The sequence below is a fragment of the Aotus nancymaae genome, unplaced genomic scaffold, assembly GCF_030222135.1.
Source record: "Aotus nancymaae isolate 86718 unplaced genomic scaffold, 86718_ANA_hifiasm-v0.15.2.pri h1tg000064l_1, whole genome shotgun sequence".
NCBI lineage: Eukaryota > Metazoa > Chordata > Mammalia > Primates > Aotidae > Aotus > Aotus nancymaae.
The window spans coordinates 21,709,077-21,726,940 of record NW_026988479.1 but is presented as its reverse complement, the minus strand read 5'-3'; the positions used below and the strand labels follow the sequence as shown (position 1 = coordinate 21,726,940).

Genomic DNA, 17,864 nt, shown 5'->3' with positions numbered 1-17,864 from the left:
CACTTACTACATTGGTATCTCTCCATTCCCTATTCTTGCTTTCCTTTTGTTGGGGAATCATTGCATCTTAAAAAAAAAAAAAAGTGTTTCACTAGTAATCATATTCAGAGAAAATAAAACAGTTTTTTAAAGTGAGTGAGTTATTTTATGGCATTTAAAATTATATGTTCTTATTACAGAAAACAGAAATAGAATTATCTCAAAGGAGCAAAAGTAAAATTTTAAGCTCCATCCAAGCATACAAAGACAAATACTGCATGATCTCACTTATATGTAGACTCTAAAAAAGTCAAACTCATAGAAGTAGCAAGTAACATGGTGGTTACCAGGGACTGGTGGACAGAGTTGGGGATTGAGATAGGGGAAGGGGGAGGAATTGGGGATGGAAAGATATTCTTCAAAGCACACAACATTTCAATTAGACAAGAAGAGTAAGTTTTAGAGATCTACTGCACAACTTGGTGACTATAGTTAATAATTATATAGTATATATTTCAAAGTTGCTAAAAGTAGATTTGGGGTATTGCTTTGTTTATTGTTTATTTTTTTTATTTATTTTTATTTTTTTGGACTTAGGGGGACAAGTGCAGTTGTGTTCCATGGACATGTTGCATAGTGATGAAGTCTGGGCCGTTAGTGCACCTAACCAAATAGAGTACATTGCACCCTACATGTAATAGTTCATCCCTCACCCCCATTCTACCTTCCCACTTCTGGAATATGCTAATTTTTCACTCAAAAGAGTAGATTTTTTAAAATTCTCACCACAAAAAGTGATAAATATACGAGGTGATAGTTATGTCAATTAGCTTTATTTAATCATTCCACAATGTAAACATATATTGAAATATCAGTTGTACCCCATAAATATGTACAATTATTATTCATCAATTAAAAATAAAATTTTTAAATATGTAAACTAAAAAAACCCAAGACCTCTTATAATCCTGCCCTTTCAGACTTCATACACATCCTTCCTGTCCTTTTTTAAAATAAATACATAAATAAATGTTTAACATAGCTGTAGGAATCCACACTCTGGAATGAAGAGAAATATCTATGAGCTAATACAATGAGATCTTGTTCTTGTCACTGCTTTCTGTGGAATCAAATTCAGCATACAGCTGAGCAATTTTGAATTTCCTAAAAGGTAGTTAGAAAGTGAAGTTCCAAAAGAACCTCTTTCTTTGTAAAGCTAACTCAAAACACTAGAGTGTGGCAGTTCTATAGGATGAAACCGAACATTCAGTAATCCTCCAGTTGTTCCTTCTTATGGAAAAGTCTCTATGAACCAGGAGAAATCTTATCATAGTGTGTATCCTAGTTACAGAGCCATGCAAATCTAACATTTACATAGTCACAGAACTGGGTTTCCTCTTAAAATATAGAACTGTATATGGCCCTCTATGCATCTTGATGATTGCCCAGAAACATTTATGAACATCTGCAACTTTGGATAATTTATACAGCATAAGAGACTGTGGGAAATGGTTTGTAAAGTAGCTTTCTCAGAACAGATCCCATGAGCCAGAGATTTAGAATGGTTTTGTTGTTAAGATACTGATTCAAGGACTAGACTGTGTGGGTTTGAATCTTAGCTCTATTACTAACTGGTTTTAGGATGTTAGGCAAGTTACCTAGCCTTTCAAAGTCTCAGTTTCTTTATATGTCAAATGAAAATAATAGGAACAAACAGATTTGCTATGGGGATCAAGTGAGTTCATACATACATGGTGCTTTGAAGAGTGCCTAATAGGTTGTTCAATGAATATTAATTGTCACTATTGTTAATAATCAGGGTGTGTATGTGTGTTTATACTTGACCATACTCCCCTTTTGTATGATCCTAAAAGAATCTCTTTGAGACTATAAACTTGCTGGGGCCAAAAATTCCTGTGTTCCCCTCTTTGTCCCCAGCAGCACCTAGGACAGTCACACATAGTTTGGTGTAGATGCTAAATACTCCCTTGTTGCCTCAAATTGACCAAAATCCTGGTTTTTTTCCTGCTTATTTGGTACCTAGTGAGTACTTGGCTCCAAGCTCTGGGAGTAGGAATGCAGTGGTGGAAAAGGAGGCTTCACAGGATGGTACTTGCTTTTTGTTCCTCCTCCTCTCACATGATGGATTCTTCCCTTTAATCCCTTAATGCCTCCAACACAAATAAAGATCAAGGCTCCAGGTAGGACTGACTATGAAAACCAATAGCTACTGCTAAGATTTGAATATTTATTACGTACATGAGATTCCATCACTATGCAACACAATAGCCTACTGATGTTGCTTTGCAAGAAAGTCCTCAGTGCCTCAGAGTTAGCTTTCACAGTTTTCTTGTTATAATTTTCAGCTTCCCATGTGCCCTACTAGGCACATGGGTGTAACAGTGAGCAGTACTGACACGAGCCCTACCCTTTTGAAGTCTAGTGAGGAAGATGGACAAGTGGATAGTAAATATATGCGATAAATTCTATGTCAGGAAATGCAGGGTGTTATGAGAGTCTTAGGAAGGTCACATAACTATTTTAATAAGTCAGTGAAGGCCAGTTATTTAGCTTCAGTAGAAAACAAAGCTCTCCTTAATAAAATATAAAATAAATGCCATGTTACAGGTTTGAAGATTTTTTTGTTCTATATGATCTCTATTTTCTGTGCTGAGAGGAGGACAGTACACTAAAAATCGGTATTTCTTGTAACTCAGTGTTTTATGGTCAACTTATAACACCTTCAACATATAGAAGAATTAAGATCATTATCTCCTAAGGCAGGCTTCCAACATTTAGATGCATGCATGCATATCCTAGCTTCCAGACACCTGCATCCATTTCCCTATGGCTGGTTATTTTTTTCTGAAACTGATATTTTTTTCCTCCTTCTGATAGTGCAGTGGCAGAAATATATAGTTTCTTCATGCTGTGTTTTTACTTTCCTTTTTCCCAATAAAACTATATCACTGCAGAGGAAATCAAATCTAATCTACAATATATTTAGCATGAAAGCAGTAAGAAGCATTAATTCACTCCAGAAAGAGCAAAATACAGTCGGGTACTCAAAGGAAGAATCACCATGGAAACTGTTTTCTTGAAATTCTGTGCTCTCCAGGCTCCAGGCATGACTAAGTGAAGAAAGGAAGGCAAAGGGAAGAGAAGAAATATTTTGCCCTTTCTGTTGTCACTAAAAATGCTACTAAGGAATTTTTATGAATTATTGATTGCATGAATAGAAGTATACATGAATTAGAATTATTAAACTGTTGTCTTTCAAATGAGTGTGTAAGAACACACTGAGAACTTGTTTCTCAGAGTGTTCTCTTTTCTAACTGTCAAAATCCTATTGAGCAGTGTTCTCCTTTCCTAACTGTCAATAATCCTATTAAGGTCAAAAGTTTGAAGAGAAGCGCTAGGAATTATGATAATTAAAGAATTATGTGAGCTAGAACTAAGGTACAATGCATTTGCATGTAACTCCCAGATAGACTTGCTTTTGTATACCATTTTGAGATATTATGGTTTCAGAATTTTTTCAAAGATATTAAATATGTCAAGATCAGAGGCTAGCTCCTGCCTTTGGGACCGTGTTAATGGGATGTGATGGAATTTCCCTAAGGAATTTCTTATAGAGTAAATTCACTCTGTGTTTCTGTGCACATGTATATATCTCACAATGAGCCCACTCCTCTTGCTTTCTACGTTTTTACCTCCTAATTTATAGATTTTTCTCACTGCAACTTTACATTTGTATTGTAATAGCTCTGATAAGAATAGCTACCATGTGTTCAGTGTTCCCTATGAGTTGATCACTGTGCTGCATTCTTTGCATTCCAACAAGAGCGTAAGCTTTTATTTGGGATGATTGTGTTTTATTTAGCAAAACAACATTCAGTAAAAGCTCACTAATGAATTTATTCTCATGTAACCCTCAAAAAAACCCTATGAGAGTCTCCATTTTACAGATAAGGAAACTGAGTTTTGGAGATGGCCATTGAATACACTGGATCAGAGCCAGTGAGCTATAAAACCTGAATTTGAAATCATGTGGGAATCCTAAGTCCTTGGGCTTAACAACACCACTATGTTTTCATTCTAAATGACATAGACAACCTGCCTTTTTAATCTCTATACAGGCTCATAGCGCCCAGAGTCTGGACACATAAGTAGGTCCTTGGTATATTCACAAAAAATATATATTGAGAATCTACTATTGTTCCAGGCACCATCCTAAACATAAAAATTGAAAATAAGATAACATCCCTATCTTCAAGGAGCTTACAGTCCTCAGAAAATGTTGGCACAAATGAATGAAATAGACAAAATAGTCAAAGGTTCAGAGAAAAAAGGAATTTATGAGATTTGTGGATTTGTTGAATTTGTATGGATGAATTTGTCCTGGCCCTCAAAGAGTGGGAGGAGCTTCTGGAAGGTGGGAGGAAGAGAAATGAACATTTAGGGTAAGAAAACATGATTTTAAGCACAGAGATGGGAATGAGTGAGAAGGGTTTCAGGACCTGTTAGAAGATCAGGGCATGTGTTTTAGAAAAGTGAGTTTGAAGAAGTACATTGATGATTGGGCCAATCAGTGAAGAACCATGAAAACAGGTAAGGAGGTCTGGATTTTATCCTATCAACACAAGTAACCTTTCAAAACAGTCATGTGTTTATTCTGAGATGTTAATTACTTACAGTAAAGGACATTATTCTTTTGTATTCAACTTAACAACTTTTATACATATATACAACCATGTCACCATTACCCAGATAAAGTATCGGATACTTTTAGGACTCTGTAAGGTTTTCTCTTGCTCACTCTTACTTAATTCTCCTTGGCCCAGAGCTTGTCAGTATTCTGACTTTTATGTTAGTGTTCAAAGGGAAGTGATTTTTTTAAATGAGACTATGAAAGTTTAAAGGAAAGCTGAATGACTGATGGAATGTAGCACAAAGTGTGGAGGTGAGAGGTTTCAAACAGAGAGACCAACCAAGAGGACGTTTTGAGGTTCACTCCCATTCATCTAGTCAATGAAATATTTATTGGACACATTATGTACCATACTCATATGCTGGGAATACACTGGTAACCAACATATACTTTCTCAGTGAGGACACCAACAAATAAACACTTATACAGTATAATAAATGCTCTAATAGGAGGAAATATACATTGTGCTTAAAATGGGCATCTAACCCAGAATAGGAAAGTCAAGGAAGGCTTCCTGGAGGAAGAGATGTCCAACCTGAGGATCAAGGATGAATACAGATTGGCCAGACCAAAGGGGATATTGAGATGAGCATGGCTTCAGGCAGAGAAGGGAATACAAAGGTCCAAAGAGTAGAAAGGACCTGCTCATGTTTAGGTAGTGGCAGTAGACAAGAGAGACGTGAAAGAAAGTAAGTTTTTTAAGCAAAAGAAGTGACCAGACTTAGTAATTACATTCTATCACAAGAACCATGTCAAACTGGGTTTCTTCAACACCGGCACTGTATATAATTGTGTTTTATACTATGTATTAGGCACTGACCTGATGGTGTAACACTGCAAAAAATTTCAGATGTTCAACATTGTGGGCTTTTTTATTATTGTTTATATTGTGGGCAACCCACCTGCTTGTCAGTCATTCCTCTTTGAACTTGAGCCAGAAAAACCAGTCAGGCAATAAGATTTCTAACATCTTTCACCTACCTCTGTTAGATGAAGCTGTTTTCTTATTCTTTGTAGTGTATTTTGTAGCTTTCCCTTTTCTGGAGTGGGCTGGGATGTGTAAAGCAGCCAGGCTATCCCCTCTTCTGACTTGTCTAACCGATTTGTTTCTTGGAGCAGCTTTGAGAAAGCTATTGAGTTCTCAACACTCATTTTTTTCTCTTATTCATCAGCAGATAGCTCAGTAAGCAGAAAGTGGCCTTTGTAGCCCCTCTGACCTGAGTTAAGTCCTAGCCTAAGTCTTACTAACTCTCTTTGTGACTTCAACAAGTTACTTAATGTTTCTGGGCTTTGATTTTCTTGTCTGGGAATAATAACACTCACTGCATATCGTGTAAATGTAGTTAAAATAGAATGTTGTAAAAGCCCTAGGATAGTGCCTAACATATAGTAGGTCTTCAGTGAATCGTATCTGGAGGTAGTAAAGTAGAGTGGTTCATAGCAAAAGCTCTCAAGTTAGACTGCCCATGTTAGAAGGCTGGCTCTGCCAAAGGCTAGCTGGGTTAACATAAGCTTCCGGTGGCTCAGTTTCCTCATCTGTAAAATGGGGGTAGTAATAATGACATTTACCTTATGGTTTTCTTGTGAGGGTTAAATGAGTTCATGCATGTAAAGTTCTTCATATAGTGCCTGCTGTGTGGGTATGCATATCTCTGCATCCTGTATTAGTAGTGTTCCTGTTAACCTTAATAATTACCGTTATTTTACATATGACTCGGTCCTATCTATGAGAATGGGAGAGCTCTACCCGCCTATCCTGCAAGGTTGTTGTCAAGAGCAGCTATTAAACAGGTATAGATGGCTCAGCGCCAGGCACACAGTGGGCTCCCGATAAACGTTTGTTGAATGAACGACAGCAAAGGGCTTCTCTCTCTCAATGTTTTCTGTAAATGTTTCACTTTAATGATCACTGGGAGCTTCCACACAGAAGGAAGTGCCAAAGAAGTTCACAGGGCAGCATCCAGGCTTGGGCCTGGTGGAATCTGATGATGTTGAACAAAATAGATTCAGATCAGTCTATTTGGTGCTGTTGAAACTGTGCCAACAAGCAGCAAAATGTGATTTCATGTTGGAGGAGTGCCAGGATCTAGGTTTGCATTTCAAAGAGAACCCCACCTATTTCTAGCACCTTCACTCTTTCTCTCCTCAATATTCTTCTGTGTGCGTTTTCTTATCTTTGAAAGAGCCTCTGGATGTTTCACAAAATCGGGCCCCAGATGTTTGAAAGACTTTTGCAGACAAGGTAATCAATCCATTTGGTGGCCAGATGCTGTCTGAAAATTTTCCTGCTACAGCACTGCAAGTTTCTAAATTCATTAGAAACATAAATTAATTAAATCTAATCAACAGTGGGTAATGCAGAAGATTAAACAGTGAAAAACAAATACATTTCCAATTGGGTTGTGTTAGAGGCAGAGAGAAATGGCTCCACTTTGGAGGTAAACGTCAAGTTAACCCTTCATGTGATATTCTCAGAAATCTTTGCCAGACCTGAGGCCCCGGGTGAGGCTGTGGTTCTTTCCAAATTAAGTCTGCCCTGGTGGATTAATTGACTTTTAAAGAAATAATAAATAAATTATCTGTTTCTCTAAAGCATTTGGAGTGGTCTTATTCTCTTATGCATTCACAGAAGTAAAAATCTCTGTCCTTCCTCTATCGTGAAGGGTCTCTAGAGATAGGATTTGCAAGGGGCTATGCACTATGCATAAAGCAATATTTTTCAGTAGCATTCTAGAGTCAGATAAATTTGGAAAGAGAGTGAGGTCTTCTTTACTCCACACTAGAATAAGTTACTTGAGTTCAGGACTGTCTGAACTAAATCTGTCAATATTCAGATTTAATATTGACTGTCAATACTGAATCTCCAACACCAACAAGAACAGTGCCTGGTAAGTGCTTAACAAATATCCATTAATGTATGAATTGTGGGTGAACTTCTTTCTGACAGGACTACTGAATATTTCATTTGCCCAGATAAATCCCCAAGACGAGGGACAATGTATGAGCTATTTCCAAACAGTGTTTGACATTTTCCTCCCAAGAAACAGCATCTTAAGGAACTAATGGTCCATAAGATATATTTTAGATGACTAAGTTTTAAAATATTGTTGTAAAGCACCCCTATCCTTTGTCTCATAGCTTCTACCCTCAGTCTAAATGAAACTGGAGAAAATTCAGGGTGAATGGATAGTGAACTCACGTAATCAACTTCTGGGTAAGAGGCTATCTTCCAAGGATGTGCTCAGCTTACTGGTTAGGCCAGCCCTTAATTGTGAATTTGACTGTTTTTTCATTTCACACTTGCACTTGCAGTGCTGACAAATGACCTAAGGTTGTGTGGATAAAGGTGTTGCTTCCTTGCATGTAGCCCTGTAGAGAAGTACCAGTTTGCAGAGGATACCACTCAATAGTCAAGACCAGCAGCCGCTAACTCAGATGCCTACAGAGGCAAAGTAGCATAAAAGATGAAAGCAGAGAGGTAGAGAAAAACCTCAGGAGGGTAAATGGGAACTTGCATTTGGCAACAAGGCTAGGGGTACACTAGGAAATGTTAGGAGGTGCAGTAAATTCAAGACCTATGCCCTTCTAAAGGGCTGCTTCAAGGCAGGAATGGCCATATGATGCTTACCTGGCAGGGGAGATACCATCATCGCGAAGGGGGTTTCCCAGGGCGAGGCTTATCCATTGCACTCCGGATGTGGGAAACTGGACTGCATAATTTGTGGTAGTGGGGGACTGTGTTTGCGCTTTCCCCTGGTTAAAAAAATAAAGGAATGGCCATATGAGCATGCTAATTCAATGTTGCCAATCTTTATTTTTCTAAAGAAACTGAAAAATCTGTTTAAAATGAAACTTTATGCTTCTTAAATGGTAGAAACTCATTCAAAATATTGAAAATCTTTGTGTGGGCTAACATTGCAGTGTTAATAAATAAACTAGTCCAAATAAAATAACTCTGCTTGTCAGATATGACCCATCCACCACAACTGGTATCCTCTGGGCTATTTGGTCCTATGATGTGGAGCTGTGGAGACTTGGCCTGCCTTATCTGGGATCTGGGAGCAATGACAACAAATTATATATATTGAGTAGCTACAATGTGCCACGTGTCATGCTAAGCTCCTCCCTATACTTATTTCAGCCTCATAATTCCCCTCCAAAATGGTACCAGTATTATGCTTATTTCACAGATAAAGAAACTGAGATTCAGAGAACTCAAATAACTTGCCCAAAGGCACATCACTTGTAAATGACAGAGATGAATGGTATCTTTCTGACACCTAAAGTCATTCTGTTAATCATTCATTATATTACTTGTAGGTAAAATATTATTTGAACATTTAGTGCTTATGTGTGTCGGGTACCATTCTAAGTGCTTTGCATAAATTTATGTATGTAATCTTCAACATAATATCATCATCTCCATTTTGCAGATTAAATAAATTGGGGGCAGAGTGAGAGATTAAATAATATGCCCAAGATTTGCCAGCTAGTAAATATGGAAGCTGTAATTTAACCTGGGATCACAAGACTGCGATTGACCAACTCTTAGAATTATTTCTCAAGACAAAGTCCTAGGTCAGGCACATAGAAGGTGCTCAGTAAATAGTTTTCAATGGACAGCAAATCTCATTTTTGGCTTGGGATTCTGTGCTGCAGGTGTGGTTGTTGCCTCTGAGTAGCTGCTATTTCATCCATTATTTCATGGGACTCACTGGCAGCTGTCGCTCAGGCGGCCTTCACTGCATCACTTTGCTAATTCCAGGCATGCAGAGCAAAGACCGACAAGCCCTAGAAGCTGGCTCAGCCTCTAATGAACTGTCTAATCCAGAAATCCCTTCTCAGCAATCGGGCAATCCAATTCAAACTGCGTATGTGACTGAAATAGTTCACTGGGTCAGACTTCTTGGCATATAAAGATCTGCCCACCCAGTCTCTGGTGTCTGATTGCCTTTCTTCCTGAAAATTGGAAGGGTGGAGACTGGTTTAGACAAGGGCTAGAATTTAAGTGGCAGAAGGGTGTATGTACATTTTATAACACATGCGTTTTCGTGTATATGATTAGCTCAGCATAAACCTTATTAAGGAGAACAAGGCAAATGTGGGTTTTATTGGTTTTCAAATTTTCATGATCCCATAGTTCTGCTACACTCAGTTCAACTGAAAACCAAATGTTTGTGTGTGTAAGAACAACATCAGAGGATATAATCCAAGTGATCAGGCTACGAATATTAATAAATATTCTAGAAAACCATACTTACTCTTTTTTTCTTTTCTTTTTTTTTTTTTTTTTTTTGAGACAGGGCTTCACTCTGTCACCCAGGCTGGAATGCAGTGGTGCTATCACAGCCAACTACAGCCTCAACCCCCTAAACTCAATCTATCCTCCCACCTCAGCCTCCTGAGTAGCTGAGACTACAGGAGTATGCTACCACGCCAGGCTAATTTTTGTATTTTTTTGTAGAGATAGGATTAGAAAACTATACTTTGATTGAACATTGCTTGCATGTCTACTATGTGTCAAACATTGGGCTAGGGGCCACATATACCGTTGTTTAAAAACAAAATTTAGCTGTTATTTCTGTTCTTGTGAATTATGTAGTCTTACAAGGGAGACAGACATCAACAATAAACACTCAAATAAACACATACATAATATACATAATGATGAATTCTGACAGATGTATTAAAGGAAAAGATAGAGTACTATACAGAACAATGTGAGGACTTTAAAATAGGCTGTCAGAAAAGTCCACTTTCAGGAAGTGCTGCTGTTCAAGTTGAAATGTTTTTTAAGTTTTTTTAAAAAAATTATTATTATACTTTAAGTTCTGGGGTACATGTGTGGAATGTGTAGGTTTGCTACATAGGTATACACATGCCATGATGATATGCTACACCCATCAAACTTCATCCGCATTAGGTATTTCTCCTAATGTTATCCCTCGTCTAGCCCCCCCACCCCCAAAAAGGTCCTGGTGTGTGATGTTCCCCTCTGTGTGTCTATGCTTTCTCATTGTTCCCACTTATGAGTGAGAACATGTGCTGTTTGGTTTTCTGTTCTTGTGTTAGTTTGCTGAGAATGATGGTTTCCCATGCTAAAATTTTTTAAATGAAGAGATGTTGGCCAAGGAAAAGGGAGGGGGGGGAGTAGTTTAGGCAAGCACGTTTCCTCAAAGTAAGGGAGAAAGCAGGAAATTTATGAGATCCTGAAAGCAAACGTGGGGCTAGAAAATGGTAAGGAAGGAGGTCAGGGGATAGTTTGAGAGGGAGGAAAGGGCCTGTTCGCAAAGTTTTCTTAGTGATAACTTACCAAAAGGTTGTATGGCCCCAAAGCTTCCCCAAAGTGGCATCTAGTACATTTTATTGTTGATTTAAGTTTAGTCGAAGAAGCAGGAGGTATATTTGAGATTGTGGCCCCCGTTGAGTCTGTATCTTCAGTGCTTAATGGTTTGATTCTTTCTGTTACCTGATAAGAACTTGGCAGAAAACTGTCAATGCATCACTATGAGTGCTAGGAACCTGCTATGGTATGTGCTGGAGAGAAAGGAATTTTGCCAACGCATTTAATAGTTATGGACTTTTTCAAGCTTGAAGCTTTTTCATATTCTCCAAAGGCAATAATTTAGGTTGCTAGAATCAGTACTTGAAATGTTCCCTAAAAATAGAGTCCTTGGAGGTATGGAAATTTGATCTGATTTTCACTCCTTTCTATCTGCTATTCCTGGAAAAAGCATTTCTGAAAATGGCCTTGGTACTAGATTTCTCAAATACTGATTTTATTTCAGAGGTATCCTAAGCTATAAGCCTATAGCAATGACCATTAAAAATAATAATAAGTTGTAGGCAAAAATGGAACACTTGTGACTTTAAGCTAAGAAAAGAGCTGTCATGTGCATTACGCAAACCCACAGTCAGTTGTCCCCATGAGAATCCTAAATCTCCAGTTGTGAACCGTTTATGTCATGTTTGCTATGCACAGAATAAGATCCTAGGTACTAAAAAAGATGCTGTCTACTAAAGAAATAAATATTATTCTGTCTTCAGGGAACTTATAATCTAGTTAAAGAGATAACATACACAAAGTGTATTTAAGCCATCTATCAACGTTCATACCATAATCCAATAGAAATGAGTCATGCCTGATAAGAAGATGCCAGCTAAGTCAGTGAAGTTTTAAATGTAAACTATCCTTACTTGGTATCTAGAAAAGACTAATTTTCAACTGGGTGTTAGAAGGGAAGGGAAACAGGATAAGTTCTAAGAGAATAAACTCCAGATTGAAGAATTATTTAAGCAAAGTTCTGAATGAAGGGTGGTATTGAGTGCTGGTCTCAGATCCCACTAGGAATCCAGAGGTTCAGAAGTCCTCTGAAAGTAAGATGCAGAATTTCACAAATGTAAGTACATGCATATTTATGGGGAAAGGATTTATAGCTTTTATTAGATCTTCAAAGAGGTCTGAGCTCTCCTAAAAAAGGTTAAGAGCTAAATCATATTATTAGAGAAAGGTTCAGATTTTACATTTTTTTATTCATCAAACATCAATTGTGCTTAGTAAGGCAAAATTGAGTAAAATAGGAATTCTGCTTTTAATGAAATACATTTCAGTAAGGAAAATAGAACAAGTACACATGTAAGTGACAATGTCATGGATCACATGTAAAAGTATGAAGAGTTACAAGAGTTGTGAGGAAGAAGGAATTTTTTTCAGTCAGTGGAGCTTACAGAAGCTTCATGGAATAGGCAGCATTTGAGCTGGCTTTGAAGGATTTATGTATTTACTTTTTTATTCAGTCAATCAACGGGTGTTTTTTGCAAACCTACTAGATGCCAGTCCCTATGCTAGGTCCTCAGATATAATAGTGCATAAGATCCTGCCACAAGGGACATGCTGTCTCAGAGAATGAGATGTCAACAGGCACAAGTAATGACAAGAATGTATTAGGTAAATGAAATGGCATGAACAGTCGGTCAGCAGAGATTGTATTTGCTTTGAGAATCTGAAGAGTTAAATTACTTTGCTGAAGTTTGTGACAAGGATGGAAAAGTGAAGGTTGAGCCCAGAAGATACACTCTGCTATGTTAAGAAGTAAAACCTATAACTGTGAGTGAAAAATGAAAAAGGAATTTATATGGAAAAAAGAAGAAATGGTAGACAAAAGAGAATAGGAACAAGAAATAATAGAAGGCAGTGGGAAAAGAAGCAGCACACAAAAAGTAGGTTCTGAATGCAAAGCAAGCTTTGGAATTTCAGTTGGGTTAAAATCCCAGCTCCATAACTAGTCTTTGAAACATGGGCAAGTTATTTAACCTGTCTGAGCCACCATTTTTCCATCAGAAAAATGGGGGAAGATACTAAAACTCACGGAGTTTGAGTGACAATTAAGTGATATAATGTAAAACACTAAGCACAGATCCCAGCCAAAGTTGATATCCAATATATGACAATGGATCTCTACATTTAGGAAGAGAATGTATGTATATAGAGTCAAATGCCATGCCTGGCTTACAGTAGGCCTACTCAATAAATGGTAGTTTTAAAGGAAAACTATGCTTTTCTAAACTGTGCAGTGCTGGTGTTTCTCTTAGGCTGAAATTCCTTGAGGCCAAGTCAATAGCTGGTTAATTTCAGTGAGTCTTCTTCATAACAGTTGCAATCCTCTTCCTGTAGTCATACTGCAGTAAAGGAATGTGCAGCTAAAGGAGTTTTCCATTAAAGACTGACGTCCTGGAAGGGAGATCTACAAATCACTTGGAAAGTTCCTGGCACCATCACCTGGGTCTGGCCATTTACAAAGTGTCTGTAAATCTTGCACAGGGAAAGGATGAGTGTGTAGGGTTTTTTCACCACTCTGACAGACTTGTTTTTCTAAGATATTAAGGATACTGGTGAAAGTTAAGAAAGGCCAAAAGGAAGTCAGCCTACCTATGTGGAAATGATCTTGTAGTAGATTTTTCATCACTTTAAAATGTATGTGAGTTAGCAGCCTTCTGCCTGGTAGGCAGATAGGAGGTAGCTAAAGGAACAGAGTCCTTTCTGCTCTCAGCTTCAGAAGAAGGGAAGGGAGGGAGGGAGGGATGAGTGAAAAACAGAAAAGAGAGAAGAGGTGTGAGATCAGAGGAAAGGGAGAGAAGGTAAGGAAAAAGAAAAAAAAATCATGAGATCTTTTATTCATAGCAATCACATGGATCTCTGAAATGCTGATATATGAGAGAAATTCTTGCAATACTAAATGCTTTAAGAATCATGTTAAACCTAATATGAAGAGAAGATTTCAATAGCATTTTTCTTACTATCCAGCTTTTGGCTGTGGGTAGGATTTGAATCTGTATAGATATTATTTCAAATGTTAGTGTTGACCAGTCCTCATTCCTGGCCCATTCATCCATTCATTTATTTTTTTATTCATTCAGCAATTCTACCTTCTTTGTCCTTCATTGTTATTTTTTTTCTGGCTGTTGCAACTTTCCCATCAGCATATAAACATGCTGTAATTTCTATGATATTATAAAAGTACTCTCTTGACCCCACTTTCCTTACCATCTTTCACCTCATTCCTTTACTACTCTTTGCAGCAAAACTTCTTAAAAGAGTTGTACATAGTCACTGTCTCCAGTTCCTCACCTCTTATTCTCTCTGATACATACTCCAGTTAAGTTTTTTGCTCACCATTCAATAGAAACTGTACTTCACTCAAAGTTAAAAGTGAGCTCCACAGTACTAAGCTCAAAGTTTTACTCTAAACTTTTAGCTTTCCTATGAGCAGTATTTGACATGGTTGGTCACTTTTCTGAACTTCACTTGGTATCTAGGACATTAAGTTTCCTTGATTTTCCTATCTCATTGGTCATTCCCTTTGTTTATTTCCTGGCTTTTCTTCTTCTTCCCCCAACTCTTTCAATGCTGGAGTACTCCATCATTCAGTTCTTGGTCCTCTTATCTTCTTTTAATACACTCACTCTCTGAGACTTCATCTGGTCTTGTTGCTTTAAACACTATCTGAATGCTAATAACTCCCAAATTTATATTACCAGCTCAGTCCCCTCTCCTGAACTCCAAACTCTTATTTCCAGTTATCTCCTCAACGTCTTTACTTATAAACCTCTCACATTTCACATGTATAAAACTGAATATCTGGTCCCCTAAAAAGTCTGCTTTACTCACAAGTGATGGCAACTTCAACATGCCAGTTACTGAGGGCAAAAATGTTGGAAATATCCTTGATTTTTCTATTTTTTCTATACCCTGTAATCAATCCATCAGCCAATCCTCACAGGTCAACTTTCAGTGTCATCAAGAAAATAGCCAGTTCTCTTCACCTCCACAGCTTACACCATGGTTTATCTCACCTGGATTATCTCAATACACTCCCCAATTCTACCTCAGCCCTTTAGAGTCTATTGTCAACACTGTAGCCAAATTGATTCTTGTAAAATCACATCACTTATCTATTTGATAACCTTCTAAAAGCTATCCCTTTTACTTTTTTATTGTGGTAAAATGTATATAACATAAAATTTACCATTTTAACTATTTTTCAGTATACAGTTTGGTGGCATCAAATACATTAACATTGTTGTGCCCATTTCACTTTTAGTAAAAGAGTTCTTGCAGTGTTTTACAAGACTCTATGTCATCTGAAACTCTCATGCCTTATTTACCCCTTGTTTGCTCTTCTCTAGCCACACTGATCCCTTAACATTTGCCCATTTCCCTCTTAGGGTCTTTCCACTGTCTCCTCCCTCTCTTTGGAGCACTCTTCCTACAGATACCTGCATTGTGAACTCCTCCACCCCTTCAAGTCTCCCCCATGAAGTCTGTCACAACCACCCTATTGAAATCACAGCCTCCCTGCAAATGTCAGTCCTGTTCATCTTAGCTCTGTTTGTTTTCCATAGTACATAACATACAATGTAATTTAGTATGTTCATTGGTGATCGTCTTTTCCCCACAACTACTAGAATGTAACATTCATGAGGACAGATCTCTTACCTATTTTTGTCTGATGTTTCTTTAATATCTGGAATAGTACTTGACATATAGTTGATGTGTTCAATGTATATGTGTTGAGTGAATAAATGGGTCAATTAATGAATTGATTAACATTAAATCTTGAGACATTGTTTGGAGGTTCTAGCAGGGAAACACAGCTACTTATATACCCTTGACCAAAGACCAGTCCTCCTCTGTTGGGGATGGTTGTGCTCTTCGACTCACCACACAGCTCTGGGAGGGATGTACATGGAGTGGTGAGGGAGAAAGGAGACACCTGTCTAGCCAGCCAGATCATCCAAATCAACCCTGGTGATCAATGGGGTGACAGATGTTGCAGCCAGATCGCCCTCATGTCCTATTAACATTAAATCTTTGCTGATTTTCCTAGTTTTAATATTATTTATTGTTATCTAAACTGCTACATGACCATGAAGTCAAATATAATAGATTTTCTAAATATCCAATTTTCAGCGGATAGAAAAAAACAGTAGGCATGACCATAATAGATATTCGTTAAATCGAGGTATTTCATCTCAAACCTATTTGCTCATGCACTTTGGCTGTCTTATTATCACCTCCATGCCCTCTCCCAAATACCAACCTACCTGGGCATCCTCTTTCCCCAACCCATCTTCTTTCTCTACCTGTTATTCATAGGACCATGAATTCCTGCCAAAGCTGCAAAGGCTTTCTAGGACAAGATTTGTTCTTTATTGAGCAATCTATCTCATTCTAAAATCATCAAACACTCACTATTCCAAATGAGAACTTTCATTTGCGTATTAAGTAAATGTCTACATCTACCCAGCATACATATTTTGATTATTGGTACTTGTTTAGGGTTATCCATTCTCTATATGTTGATCTACTTCGGTACTGGCTCTCTTCAGCTCTCATTCAGTGACCCATTAAAGAAAAAAGATGGATTGCTTAATGACTTGTGAGTATAGGAAAGAAAAAAAGATTGAGAAGCATCTGTTTCATACTAAGACACTCAGCTAGGCACTGAGGGTTCAGTGGTGAACAAGTTCTTGTGGAGTTTACAATGAAGAGACTGAAACAGGCATTTAAATGATTCTAATACCGTTGTGATAAATGCTAATGATTAGTGGTGATAACTTATGAAGGCTAAGTATGGGGAACAATGAGGCTGCATAATAAAGGGAGCTGTCTTAGGCTTAAAAGAAGTCACACAGGGCTTCTTAAGAAAGTGATATCTGAGCCAGACTCCAAATATGGAGAATTTTAGATTCCACAAAGAGGATACCATGTCTTACTGACTTCAGAGCATCTGACAAACCAAAATTTCTGACCAAAGATGTGCTAGATACCATAATATGTGTATTTGGCTGCACAGGGCCTGCCCAAGAATTCCCATTTCCCCACAGATGTGAGAGCTTTCTCATTTTGGAACTGGAGTCCTGCCGACTTTGGGGTCAACCATAGGTGTCCCATGTTGTGCGAATAATAGATCTGAATGACTGACAGAGTTTGTATTGCCTGTGCAGTTAATTACTCGTCTGCTTTTTGAAAGATTGGGTGACAGATGGTAAACACCTTGACAGCAGATTCCACTGTAAACCATACAGGCGTGTAGACAAGTCTGGACTGCTATCAATTTCCCACTGGATTTTTCTGTACTTAGAGACTTATAATTAAGACTTCTTTGCCCTTTTGGCAAGTTTTGTTCCAACTATGGACAAATTTTCTCTTCTAGGCTTCTATGTTGCAGGAAATTGTTTTGAAAAAAAGGCAGTCTTCATCAGCCCACATGTTCTTGGGTTGATTCAAACCTGGTTAGTGTTGGAGATTTGGTCAGCCTGGGGAAGCTGTGTGCATTTTAATGGGAACAGCATGGCATTCATTACTCACCTGCTTCCCACCATCTGGATTTTCACAGCTCAACAAGCATGGTAGGCTTCCTGCATATTAGCAGGGAAAGCTTGACTCCTAAGGAGGGTGTGGCTAGGTCCCTCTGAAGTCATAATTTTACAATGAACACCATGAATAAATTGGGGTTGGCATTTTTATCCCAATAAGCTGCTTTCATATTTGAATGGTCGAAAAATAATACACCATCTCCACAGCAGGGGAAAGAGGAAAAACACAAACCATCTTAATACTGGGAATCAAGGAAGTGGGAAGGAAAATTGGTTGTGTGGTAGAGTGATATGG

The 17,864-nt window shown here is 38.0% G+C and overlaps 1 protein-coding gene and 1 pseudogene across 19 annotated transcripts in view; both read left to right on the top strand.

Annotated features, from left to right (window-relative positions):
* Positions 1–17,864, top strand: part of PPP2R2B (protein phosphatase 2 regulatory subunit Bbeta) — a 478,247-nt gene that overhangs the window by 343,716 nt on the left and 116,667 nt on the right. The gene's annotated exons all lie outside the window — the stretch shown is intronic.
* Positions 8,311–8,446, top strand: LOC135270682 (U1 spliceosomal RNA; annotated as a pseudogene).